Source organism: Aotus nancymaae, unplaced genomic scaffold (assembly GCF_030222135.1).
Source record: "Aotus nancymaae isolate 86718 unplaced genomic scaffold, 86718_ANA_hifiasm-v0.15.2.pri h1tg000012l, whole genome shotgun sequence".
In the NCBI taxonomy this organism is placed as follows: Eukaryota; Metazoa; Chordata; class Mammalia; order Primates; family Aotidae; genus Aotus; species Aotus nancymaae.
Window position 1 is genome coordinate 27,032,384 of NW_026988423.1, and position 14,659 is coordinate 27,047,042.

Below are 14,659 nucleotides of genomic sequence, written 5' to 3' on the forward strand. Positions count from 1 at the left end.
CCAACTGAAAATAATAACTACAACTTGTCAAGACATAGACAGTACAATAAGACATAAAAAGAAACAACAAAAAGTTAAAAAGTGGGGAAATTGTGTTAAAGAAGTATAGACTTTTTATTGGTTTTCTTTTTGCTTGTTTTTGCAATCAATGTTAAGTTGTCATCAGTTTAAAATAATGGATTATAACAGTAAACTGGAATTGAAAAGATACAATGAATACAGAAAAAGAAAAGCAAGAAATGAAGAAGTCATACCGCCAGAGAAAATCACATTCACTGAAAGGAAGCAGGAAGGAAGGAAAGAAAGAAGAGAAGACCAGAAAACAAATAACAGAGTGAACATAGTAAGTCCTTACTTATCAATAATCATGTTGAATGTAAATGGACTGTACTCTCCAAACAAGAGATATAGAGAAGCTGAATGGATTAAAAATACAAGACCCCAATGATCTGTTGCTTAGAAGAAACTTCACCTATAAAAATACACATAGACTAAAAGTAAAGCAATGAGAAAAGATATCCCATGTCAATGGAAACCAAAAAAGAGGAGGAGTAGCTACACTTATATCAGACAAAATAGATTTTAAGACAAAAACTGAAAGAAGAGACAAAGAAGATTATTATAGAATGATAAAGTGGTCAATTCAGCAGCAGGATATAACAATCATAAAAATATACACACCCAATGCTAGAGCACTTAGATATGTAAAGCAATTATAAGAGGTAAAGAGAGAGATAGACCTCAATATAATAATAGGTAGAGACTTCAACACCCCACTTTCATTATTGGACAGATCTTTCAGACAGAAAATCAACAAGGAAACACTGGACTTAATCTGCCCAATAGACCATATGAACCCAATAAATATATACAAAATATTTCATCCAGTGGATGCAGAATACACATTCTTCTCCTCAGCACATGAATCATTCTCAAGGATTGACCATAAGACACAATCCTTAAAACAAAACAATTCTTAAAACATTCAAAAGAATTAAAATAATATCAAGCAATTTCTCCAACCACAATGAAATCAAACTAGAAATCAATAACAAGGGAAACTTTGGAAACTAAACAAACACAAAATTAAATAATATGCTTCTAAATAACTAGTGGCTCCATGAAGAAATTAAGAAGAAAGTTGAAAAATATTTTGAAACAAATAATAATGCAAATGCAACATTTGAAAATATATGGGATACAGAGAAAGCAGTACTAAGAGGCAAATTTATAGCTTTAAGTGCCTACATCAAAAAAGAAGAAAAACTTCAAATAAACAACCTAGTGAGGCATCTTAAAGAACTAGAAAAGCAAGAAAAAATCAAACCCAAAATTAGTAGAAGAAAAAAATAATAAATATCAGAGCAGAAATAAATGAAATTGAAATGGAGAAAACAATATGAAAGATTAATAAAACAAAAAGTTTATTGAAAAGATAAATAAAATTAACAAAACTTTAGCTAGACAAAGAAGAAAAGACAGAAGATTCAAATAAAATCAGAGATGGAAAAGGAGACATTACAACTGATACCACAGAAATTCAAAGGATCATTAGTGGCTACTACAAGCAACTACATGCCAATAAACAGGAAAATCCAAAAATGAATAAATTTCTAGACACATAAAACCTACCAAGATTGAACCATGAAGAAATCCAAAACCTGAACAGATTAATAAAAAGTAATAAGATTGAAGCTGTGATAAAACATCTCCCAGTAAAGCCTAGACCTGATGGCTTCACTGCTGAATTCTAGCAAACATTTAAAGAACTAATATCAATCCTACTCACGCTAGAAAAATAGAGGAGTAGGGAGTACTTCTAAACTCATCTACAAGGCCAGTATTATCCTGATACCAAACCCAGGCAATGATACATCAAATAAAGAAAACTTCAGGCAAATATCTCTAATGAATATTGATGCAAAAATCCTCAACAAAATAATAGCAAACTAAATTCAACAATACATTAAAAAGATCACTCATCATAACCAATTGGGATTTATTCCAGGAATGCAAGGATGGTTCAACATATGCAAATAAATCAATTAAGCAATTTCATTGATGGGCATATACCCAAAAGAAAGAAAATCAGCATATCAAAAGGATATCTGCATATTCTTGTTTGTTGCAGCACTGTTCACAATAGCTAAGATTTGGAAGTAACTTAAGTGTCCGTCAGCAGACAATGGATTAAAAAACTGTGGTTGATATACACAGTGGAGTACTAGTCCACTATAAAAAAGAATGAGATCCTATCATTTGCAACAACATGAATGGAAATGAGGATCATTATGTTAAGCAAAATAAGCCAGACACAGAAAGATAAACTTCAAATGTTCTCACTCATTTGTGAGAGCTAAAAATTAAAACAATTGAACTCATGGAGATAGAGAATAGAAGTGACAGAGGCTGGGAATGGGTGGGGGGAAGTGGGAATGGCTCATGGGTACAATAAAATGCTTAGAATAAATAAGACCTAGTATTTGCTAGCACAACAGGGTGATTATAGTCAATAATAATTTAATTATACATTTTTAAATAGCTGAAAGAGTATAATCAGATTGCTTGTAATATAAAGGATAAGTGCTTGATGAAATAGATACTCCATTTTCCATGATGTGATTATTACACCTTGCATGCCTATTTCAAAATATCTCATGTACCCATAAATATTTATAACTACTATATAACCACGAAAATTAAAAATAAAATTTTTAAAAATCCTACCTTCTAGACTTCTTCATGACACTGGGGGAGGGACTCAGAAAACCTCATTTCTCCTTCCCAGCAGTCCCTGTTGGGTTATTCCAACAGGCTGTAAGTCTAAAGAAGGAAGAAGGAATCTTGTTCTTCCTGTTTATCTGTTGTTTCTCTAAGTGTTGCCCAGCAAACCTTAGTCATCTCAGCCATGGTAGTTTGTTCCAATAACAAGTGATCCAGGATCCATGTTTTACACTCTCCCTTCTCACAGCCCCCTTAGAGCTACCAGTGCCAACTGAGCAGAACCCCTTCTATAGATCTCCAGTCTCCATTCTGCAGGGTCCCTATGCCAAGCTCCTGAGGCACCAGCAAGGGCAGAACCCCCTCCTCTAAGGAGATCAGTTCCAGCTTCAAGAGCTCATGGCTTGTCTCTTTGTCCTCCCCTAGGGGAACAGTCCTAGGGATGATGGTTGCTACTTGCAGTTACTGTCTCCAGGCTACCTCAGTGTTTCTTTGTGCCTTCTCATTCTTCCCATACCTGTTTAACAAATTCCTAACGTTCAATCATCTGTGTTTAAAAATTCATGTGGTTTCTTTTCTTGAGACAAGCCCTATTTAGGATTCTGTCTGTGAATGAAGATAGTATTCAGAACAACCTTAGCACAGGCTCCAGGCTCTTAACTGTTCAAGAAGCTGGGGGAAAATGAAGTGGAATGGACATTTGAGAGGAAAAATAAGGCTTTGTGGATTGGCTCTCTCTTGTTATTACTTGGGAGATGAATGTTATAATTTTCTCAGCTCTTACTATGGGTTAAGTGCTTTGTATACATGATCTCATTTAATCTTACATAGTACTTACTTTCATCATTTTATATACTGAGCTAAAAGAGGCTAAGTAATTTGCTCAGTGTCACCCAGCTAGTAAGTGGCAGAGCTGGGATCAGAACCTAAATCAGTCTTATGCTAAAACTCATGCTTTATGAATCTGAAACCTATGAGACCCGTCTACTTGGCTTCAGCTACAGGACAACCAAAACCCATTTTTGATGTCCCCTTCCCTTTGGTGCATGTGTCTTAGACTGCCCAGTCCTCAACATGCAGAGTATAAGTTTACCCTAATCCCCTTCTCAAGGTCTGACTACTCTTTTAGGGCATGCAGGAATCTTCTTCACTAAAACTAAATGTCATAATGAGAGCTGGAAATGGCAGGCATCTGGAGAGGGTAGAGTTGGTCTGATTGAAACAGGGAAGGAGACAGTGAGAAGTAGAAACAATTAAGCCATCACAGTTGAACTAATTAGTAGAAGAATAAGTGTAACCTAACGCTCAATAAGGAAGAAATCCACTTGTTCTAAATATTAGCATCCTCCTCCCTGCAGTGCAGTGTCTACTCCCAGCAAGCAGTCTAACTTGTGCAACAATCTGAGCTTCTATTCAGATCTAATCATGATCAGAAGCTTTTCATTGTTTTACAACACATTTTGCACAAATGTGGCCCTTTCTTTGACCCTTCGACACTCTAGTCTCTGTGGTTCAACCATTTCCATGTGAGCTAGCCATTGTTAGTGCTAAAATAAACCAGGGGCTCTCAAGTTGGAGTTCCCATGAGGCAGACCAACCTCACTGCTTACTGGATGTGTAACATTGAACAAGTGACTTCATCTTACTGCCTCCCGTCCCAAAAAAGAAATGTTAATAATAGCCATTATGTGTTAAGCACTATTTGGAATGCACTTTGCTAATATTTGGGGTATACTGCCTCAATCTAATCCTCACAAAAAAATTCTGTTATTAGCCCTGTTTTATAGATGAGGAAACTGCTGCTTGTAGAAGTGAATGACCAGTCTAAAGCCCACAGCTAGTAAGTACAGAATCAGAAGCAGAAAACAAGTTTGTCTGACTCAAACACCTATGCTTCTGGCTTCTACCCAGAAGGAAGTAACTGGTACAAGACTTGCCTTCCCACTGCAAACATCTAGAAAGCCAGACAAAATACATGAAGCAACTATTTTTAGAGAGTGGACTACAGGGAGCACAGGACTGCAATCCATGAAAGAAGAGAAGGAGCAAATGAGCCCTATGATACCCTATTTTTCATCTGGAAGCAATGTCCAAGCAGCTGCATGGGAGTGGAAATCCAAGCAAAGTCTCAGGTCTTTACCGAAAAGTCAGAAACAAGAATCCAGGTACAATAAGAAAGATGACATGTGTAAGAAAGAACACAGAAAAAAAGGAAACTATGCAAAGAAGGAGCTCCAGAAATCTACGTAAGATTCCCATCAAGTTTTTGACTAAATAGTCATCTGCCTGTGTGTAGGGTGAAACTCCACAAGGCAAAACAGAAATTGACTCAATTCCAAGGAGATATAAACTGAACAATGCTGAAAGCCTGGAAGATATTCTAGTACTCATCACCCAGGATGGTGAGACCTTGTTGAACATGGAGAGGATTGAGGAAAAACATCAGAAAAGTCACATCTTGGTTGTATGGCTAAACTAGCCTCAAAAATAAAGTCTCGAAGGCATTAAGCCTATCCGTAAATAACTTAACAGCTTGCTTAAAGAAACCTAAAGATTTTTAAAGAAAGACTGCAAAATGAAACATTCAACAATATAACATTCATAATGTCCAGTATCTAATAAAAATCATTAGACTTGTGAAACAACAACTTGGAGGAAAAGATGAGCCAATAGAAACAGACTCACAAATGACTGAGAAAAGAAGATTTGCAGAGAAATATTTTGCAACAGCCGTTATATAATTATATGATTTAAATTGAGATTTAAAGCAAGGATTGGCAAACTTTTTCTATAAAGAGCCAGATAGTAAATATTTCAAGCTTTGTAGGTCCCATACAGGCTCTGTTGCATATTTTTATTTTTTATAATCCCGTATAATGTAAAAAACCTTTCTTGACTCACAGGGCATCCAAAAACAGTCCATTAGCTGGATTTGTCTAACAGGCTGGAGTTCACTAACCCTTGATTTAAAAAAAAAAAAATCATAACATATAGAAATAAATGACTGATGTAAAAACAAAAGAAACAAATGGATCTTCTGGAAATAAAAACTACATTACTAAAGTTAAAAAATTTACTGGATTTCAGCATATTAAAAAAAAGATTAGTAAGTTTGAAAACAACAATAAAAACTATCCAAAGCCATGCATAACACAGGAAAAAAAACCTGAAATAAAGTGAATGTACCTTGGTGCCCTGTGAAACAACTTCTAACAAGCTAGTATGTGTGTAATTTGAGTTGCAGAAGGGGAGGAGAACAGAAATAACCTTTGAAAAAATAGTGGCTAAGATTTTTAAGAAACACCAGTTCACACCATAATCAAACTGCCAAAAACCAATGATAAAAAGAAAAGTTTAGAAGCATACACAGAAATAAAATGCATTACATTATCTAAAGGGGGAAAACACAACTCGTCTGGACTTCTTATCAGAAATATTGCAAGTCAGAAGACAATGGAATTTCACTTTCAAAGTACTAAATTAAAAGCCTTTCTTTATCTCTTCACTAATCTGCCTCTCAATAAGTGGAGTAATAGTTCTTATTACACATGATTTCTGTAAGGACTTAGTAAAATAATACTTCTTATTTTAAAAACTGTGAATATTAAATTTATTATATTATTATTGTTAGTATTACTGTTTCTATTATCATTACTGTTTAAACATTAAGTAATCACATTTTCACATCTATGCTACAAAATCCCAGACTTCTAGTATGGTAATCTGCCCTAAAGGATCTTTCAAGTTCATCTCCCACTTCTCCCATATATACACATTTGCCTATTGGATTACTCCCTGTTCTCTGGTTCACTGTTATATCACTTCTACACCTTTGTACATACTTTAGCTAACTATTTTCAAGGCCTAGCTCAATGCTCAGGTCTGTTAGAACCTTTTACTGTGATCTTTTCAGAAGTAATTTCTTCATTTTCTATATTCCCAGTATAAACATTTAAGCCAGTATTTCTAAAACTTTCATGTGCATAAGAATCATCTGGAGTGGAGCCTGAGAGCCACATTGTCATGAGCTCCCCAATGCTGCTGGTCTGAGCAGATCCCACTTTCGAGCAGCAAGGATTTATCCCTTTTCTTATGATTATATTTCTATTATCTCACCTTCTAGTAGTTCAGTTCTAAAGAAGAGAACTGAATTACTTTTGCCTTAGTAATTATCATGGCACCTAGTATTAGACTATATAGCTAATTGATACTTAAAAAATGGATGATTGATTGATAGATAGATAGATAGATAGATTAAGATAGATGATCATCTTAGCCAATCTCCTGCTTCCTAGTCAAACCAAGGCTCACCTCTTGACGCTTATTAATCTGTATCTAGTTTTTAAGTGCTGAGGGAAGGTAAAACCTAAGGTCTCTGTGAAGCCATTTACCAATGTATAGCCCACTACACTGTGATAGCTATCTGAAATTACAATAAATTCACTAAGAATGATACTGTTGATAAAATTTTCACTCATTTTGCTGAATTTAAAATATGAATTTGCTGAAACTTATTCTTGACACAAACACCATAAGTACCTTCTGTCTCTGGTGTAAAAAGGAGCACATGTGTGATATGCTGTATTCTAAGTAGGAAGATTGTTATAACTGAAAACAGAAAAGCATTTCTTCCAAACTCTTATAAACTTAATGGAGTCTCTGCATTTAAAAAGCTTCGGAGACTTTTTCTTCCCTTCCTTACCCCCAAACCCCATGTTCTGCAGGCTCCTGGGTAGCACTGCCTAACCATATACTGTATCCTGTCATGTGACTGACAGGGCCAGCTAGCAGCACCTCAACATTGTTTTGTACTGCGGGACTGAACATGTGTTTCCCTTTTGCAAAAATTACATCATGTCTCAGGAAGTCTCCTTTCTCTAACAGAACCAGCGGATATTTCGAGCCAAGGCTTTGCAAATAAGAAAAGAAGATAAATGGATCCTGGTGCCATTGTTTAAAGTGTGCATGCTTGCTGCAGAGTCTTCGTTTCACAGTCCAGCCTCAGCCAATCCATCTATGCATTATGTCCCCACTCTCTCGCTTCTCACTGAAACGAGTAAGTAGCAGATGAGGAGGAAAGTTTGCACTTGGTGGCTGTGCACTTCTTTCCTAAAGTACAATTGTTTTCTATCCTCGGCCTTTGACCAAAAGTGAGCCAGCTAATAGTTTAACTTCCACTCAAACAAACGCTTTAACCTATAACCAGAAGAGTTGAAAATAGAAAATTTCTGGGGATTCCATTTCTTTCATGATAGCTTCTCCAGTTTCTCAGAAGAAAACTAACAAAATGTGCTGGCCTTACCTAGTTTGAAAAAAAATTGAGACTGCTATCTTCACTCTTCACCCAAAAGATACTTGCCCTTGTTCCTCAGTCTAAAATGCATTTCCCATATCTGCATATTACATTAAAATCTTCCTTTCTAATCTCTTTTTAAAGAACTAGTTTTGTGTTGAACTCTTACAAACCCTATATATCCCCATTATTGTTTTTTGTCACAGGTTGCAAGCAACCAGACGCCAGAGACAAAAACAACATGGTTCTCCTTTGTCAACACTCAGCAGAGCACCACAGATAATTTACTGTTTTTTTGCATATGATGATAATCCTAAATGGGCCCTTAAATTTTAATAACACCTATAAGGTTTTTTTAATGGTTTTCTGCCTATGATACCATCATCATCATTCTTTATTTATTTTAGAAATATTTCTCGAGTATTTGCTCATGATAGGCACCATGCAAGTTATCCATAGGGATGATGGGGAATGAGAGAGGTGTTCTCTCCCCTCATTTAAGTTACATTCAGTGAGTGTATTGAGCTCCTATGAGGTGATTTTTTTTTAAAGTTTATAAATTTTTTGGCCAGGTGTGGTGGCACACACCTGTAATCCTAGCACTTTGGGAGGTTGAGGTGGGCGGATCATTTGAAGTAAAGAGTTCAAGACCAGCCTGACCAACATGGTGAAACCTCATCTCTACTAAAAATACAAAAAATTAGCCGAGTATGTGCTACACGCCTGTAGTCTTAGCTACTCAGGAAGCTGAGGCAGGAGAATTGCTTCGACTTGGGAGGTGGAGATTGCAGTGAGCAGAGATCACACCAGTGCACTCCAGCTTGGGCAACAGAGCGAGATTTCATCTTAAAAAAAAAAAAAAAAAGTTCTAAATTTCTCCATTATGTACATCAGAAACTTGAGGTCCAGAAAGATTTAGTGATTTTCCCAAGTCCACGTAGTTAGCTCCAGTACAAGGGATGTAGCAAACAACAGGTATTGTGACAGAGATTGATTCTAGCTCAGACGGCCAGAAGTTGCCTGCATCAATGACAATTAGTTCCCAAACTAATATAAAAAATAAATTATAAGGCCTTGGCATACTAGAAGGAACATCAGACTAGCCATCAAGATATTTGGAATTGAATTCCATCTTATTATTTCCTAATACATTGAATAGGGTTAATAGTTTTACAACAGTATTACTCAGAGTCCTAGGGTTCTAAGGAAATGATGTAGGAGTCTTTGGGTGGAGTACTAGGAGGATAAGTTGGCTCCAAGCCATGTTTGCCCATGTTTTGATTAAATCTGTCCAGATTTAATCAAAGCTTTGATCTGTTTTATATATTGATGTTCTGCATATAATTTTAATCCTAAAAAGAAGTTATTTAAAAAATAAAAACAAAAATAATTTGGAAACCAATTAACTGAATGACTTTTAAAACCTTTTTCAATTCTGATCATCTGTAACTTCGTAAACTTTTCAAAATTATCAGCTAAGAGTCTGTTTCTTCCTTATTTGGGATGGTTAACATAGGGCTCAGTTCCCAAGAGACCAATTGATTTGGTAGACTGTAGAGTTTTGTTGCTCAAAATATGATCCATGTATCGGCAGCATCAGCATCACCTGGAAGTTTATTAGAAATACAGAATCTCAGGCCCCATCCCTCCTAAGTTAGAATTCAAATTTTACCAAGGTTTCCAGGTAATTAATGAAAATTAAAGTTTGAGAGGCATTATCTACAAGATTTTGGAATCTTTCTTGATTGACTTGTATCATTGGTTCCTGTCACGTTCTCCTCATCATGGTTTATAGCAGAAAGATTAGGATAGCTGACACTCATGCCCTGTCCTTCCTCTCTATGGCCCCAAGGGAAAAGGTAGAGTCAGTATTTACCATTTTTGCCCATGTTTTAACTAACAACTTAACAATCACCATCTGCCAATGTATCCTTATAAATGCCCCTACAGTACCCATGACCATTTAGGATGGCAGGGATATTGAAAACCGCTCTTCTCCAGTTAATCTGAGGCCCCTTTGATGAGATCATTTTTTTAATCCAGTCCAATTCTGAGACTCACTAATTTTATAATACAGACATTCATAACAAAAAACTTTCAGATCCTTTGCAAATTGCCCCAGGCTTGTCCATGTGTTATTAAAGTTAGGCTAAGTAATAAATGCTATAAATGTCTTAGGAGACAGCACTTATGCCCAGTGAGCATGACATCCCATAATAGACCTATTTGACTTGTTACCCGGGCGCCTTTCTCCCCTGATCTCTGGAAACCAGAGAAAGACAAACATTAGAATGTCAATCCAGAGCTGTAGACATGGGTATAAGATGCTTTGCTTGGAGAGTTTTCATAAGATCATATTTCTGGCCAGATTCCTATTACTTCGGAGTTGTAGTCAGAGGCGATTTTTTCATTAGCATTTCTTTTCCCAGAAGGAAAACATTATCTCCCAAATAAAATTTAAGTGAACTAAATCGCTTCCAACCTCAGCATCATTTCAGGCTTGGTGTCATTTGTAGATTCAAGACTGAGTTCCATTTAATCTGCTCAAGTTCCATTCCTAATAGGCAAAATGCCAAGAAACAAAGAAAAGATGCATCCCATTTTCAGAGGCAATCACCTATGTTTTAGACTGATCATAAAGCAGTTCAATTTATCAATTTCTTACAGAGTCAGTTCTCCCTGGCAAAGTTGAATCTGACTGCATCGTTCTTTTTTATTTTAAAATGTGTTTATTTGTATTATATATTTTACATTGCACACTTCGGCAGAGAAAACAATTATGATTTCAAAATGCAATCCCTGGATTCAATAAATATCCTTTATAATCAATTACACTAATCAATATCTAGAACTATAAGTACACAAAGTTAGCTAATGAATTAAATAAGTAAAATGACTATGTAAACTATAAATTTCAGGGATGAGGTTTGATGCATGATCAGTTAAGTTATTCTGCCACTTTTTAAAATAATATGATTTACATTTGCTTCAATCACATAAACATTCATTGCAGGAGTTAGAGGCCTGATAATAACTGAAAATTGTGATCTTTGTTAGCTTAAAAGAAAATTCAGTTTAACCCAAAGACATTCAAGATGGAAATTTCAGTACCCTTGATCAGAAGCTTTCAATGCATGTTGCTCTACTTTGTTATAGGTAAGATTCAAGTAAGGCTAAGACAGAAGAGTGTTTCCATTGAAGACATGATCTAAGAATCGCCTTCTATAGAGGCAAATTATGTTCTGTAGAAACTAGCTAGTGAACCACCAAGATGTTACCAATAAAGGATTCCTTATACTAGCAACTAACCATGTTTAAAAGGTCTTAGCCAGTATTACAAAACGAAACATTTAGAGTAGTAGTATTTATGAATACAAGCATAATTGGTTCCTTGCCTTCTACAAATAACCATCTCTAAAATGATAAAAGCAGATTTCAACTCTGGTTCTTCTTTGGGGTGAAAAGGTGCAGATACACTTGGGTGAGCTACTGATTTACCTTCTAAAAATACTCTGGAAGCAGCTGGATTTGGCTTGATTGCAGGAGAATCCAGTGTCCCGTTTGCTGGGCAGACTTCTCCATAGGTTTCTATATACTGGAGTGCCTTCATCAAGCAGAGGGTTTCTTTCATGCTTCGGCCCACTGGGAGATTATTGACACTTAAGTGCTTGATGACTCCACTGGGGTCAATTAAGAAGAGACCTCTTAGTGTAAGACCAGGACCTTCTAACAGCACACCGTAGTCTCAGAAAATTTGCTTAGTTAAATCTGACAAGAGTGTGATGTTCATGTGGCCCAAACCACCATTTTTTCTTGGTGTATTTATCCAGGCAAGATGGCTAAAGTGGGAATCCACTGAGACTGCAACAACTTCTCAGTTCACATTGTGAAATTCCTTAGCTTCATCACTAAAAGCAACAATTTCTGTAGGACACACAAAGGTGAAATCCAAAGGATAGAAGAAAAGCACCAAATATTTCCTCCAAGTCATCAAGGCTTAGGTCTTTGAACTCTCTATTGACAACGGCTGTACCTTTAAAATAGGACGTATGCTGGGTGACAGCAGGTGTATGGTATGAGGAACTGGTGCTGAAGAATTTTGCTTGATGGGAACCAGAGCACAATATGTTTGTCAAGCTCATTCTTCCAGATGCATCAGGCCTGAGGGCTGCAGTGGCAGAAATGCCCCAAGGAATGGCACTCACATGTTGGGCAATGGATGCTCGGAACAACCTTCTCACAGCAGCTGCCATCTTCAGTGCACACCCTGCCTGCATTCATTCTTCCACCAAACATTTATTGAGTGTCTATCATATGCCAGCCACTGAGCTGGCCACTAGAGAAACAAAGACAGTATTTTAAATCAAGAAATTCATAGCTTGCCTGCAAAGACAGAAATATAAATCACTATTAAATGATATCATCAATATCTTACTGATGGTTTGAACAAGAGAATATGGGAATAGACTGGTAATCAATGAGGATCCACATATGGGTAAGACTCTGTCCTTGCTTTTAAGGTTTTAATCTAGATGGAAAAGCAAGAAAAATGCACCCTAACACTGTTAGGCCCTTTGTGGTAAGTGCCAAATGTATTAGCCAAAGCACAGCCAGACCTGAATGTTGATGGTGATTAGTCATAGTACCTACATAGTGATTAAGAGCTGTCAGGTGGGCTGCGGGAATCAGGGACAGGGAGAGAAATGAATGGATTTTAGCAGACTAAAAAAAATGAGAACAATTCCTATTGCAGAAAGGAATAAGAAAGGGAATGTCTGAGAAGGGAAACTAGTATGAACAAAGGCACCCAGATAGGAAAGCACCCCATCTCCCCATCCTAGAGCAATAATGAAGTTCTCAGTCTGCTTGGAACAGAGGTTTCATGTATAGCATATGTTCAGTGATAAATCTGAAAGGCATACTGTATGAGCCTGTTGTCACGCTGCTAATAAAGACACACCAGAAACTGGGTATAAAACAGTTCTGCACAGCTGGGCAGGCCTCACAATCATGGCAGAAGACGAAGGAAGAGAAAACAGATTGCTTACATGGCAGCAGGCAAGAGACTTTATGCAGAGAACTCCCATTTATAAAACTATCAGATCTTGACCAGGTGTGGTGGCTCATGCATGTAATCCCAGCACTTTGGGAGGCCGAGGCGGGAGGATCACCTGAGATTGGAAGTTCGAGACCAGCCTGACCAACATGAAGAAACCCCATCTCCACTAAAAATACAAAACTAGCCAAGGGTGGTGATGCGTGCCTGTAATCTCAGCTACTTGGGAGGCTAAGGCAGGAGAATCGCTTGAACCCAGGAAGCAGAGTTTGCAGTGAGCCAAGATAGTGCCTTTGCACTCCAGCCTGGGCAACAAGAGCCAAACTCCATCTCAAAACAACAACAATGAAAAAAGCTAGCAGATCTCATGAGACTCATTCACTAACAGGAGAATAGTATGAGGGAAACCACCTCCATGATTCAATTATCTCCACCTAGCTCCACCCTTGACACATGGGGATTACTGCAGTACAAGGTGAGATTTAGGTGGGGACACAGCCAAACCATATCACATACTGAGGCCAAAGTATGGAGTCTTATTCAAGACTCCAAGCATATATAGAAATGTAGATTTAATTTTTTTTTTTTTTTGAGAGTTCCTTTTTTTGTTCTCAATCTTTGTTGTTGTGGTAAAATAGATACATAAGATTTTATTTTATTGTGATGAAACAAATACATAAGATTTACCATTTTTGCCATTTTTTTAAATTTTACTTTAAGTTCTGAAATACATGTGCAAAACATGCAGGTTTGTTACATAGGTATACATGTACCATGGTGATTTGCTGCACCCATCAATCCATCATCTAGGCCTTAAGCCCCTCATGCATTAGGTATTTGTCCTAATGCTCTCCCTCCCCTTGCCCCCCACCCCCCAACAGGCCCTGGTGTGTGATGTTCCCCTCCCTGTGTCCATGTGTTCTCATTGTTCAACTCCCACTTATAAGTAAGAACATGCAGTGTTTGGTTTTCTGTTCCTGTGCTAGTTTGCTGAGAATAATGGCTTCCAGCTTCATCTATGTCCCTGCAAAGGACATGAACTCATTCATGAGCTGATTCTTTTTTATGCCTGCATAGTATTCCATGGTGTACTGCATAGTATTCCATGGTGTATATATATATGTATATATGCCACATTTTCTTTATCCAGCCTATCATTGATGGGCATTTGGGTTGGTTCCAAGTCTTTGCTATTGTAAATAGTGCTGCAAAAAACATATATGCCCATGTGTCATTATAGTAGAATGATTTCTAATCCTTTGGGTATATACTCAGTAATAGGATTGCTGGGTCAAATGGTTTTTCTGGTTTTAGATCTGATTTTATTCTATAACCAATGAAGAACTCACAGGTGAATGAAAGGAAATCAGTGAAAAATTAAATTTATGGTATTCTGTAGGAAAAACTAGAGTAGGAAGGTATTGGTGAAAGGGAGATATTTGGAGGTAATTTTATGAACAGAATGCTATGCCTATCTTTAACAATCATTAGTAAGCAGCCCTTATATCGGAGGAGAGTGGGTGCCCACAAAAGGGAACCCAGGGTAAATCCAGGGTAAATGCATTATTATTTCTGACAAGTGTTCTTTG

The 14,659-nt window shown here is 37.0% G+C and overlaps 1 pseudogene; it reads right to left on the bottom strand.

Annotated features, from left to right (window-relative positions):
* Window positions 1–11,500: 11,500 nt before the first annotated feature.
* LOC105729705 (thioredoxin-dependent peroxide reductase, mitochondrial-like) lies at window positions 11,501–12,267 on the bottom strand (annotated as a pseudogene).
* Window positions 12,268–14,659: the final 2,392 nt, after the last annotated feature.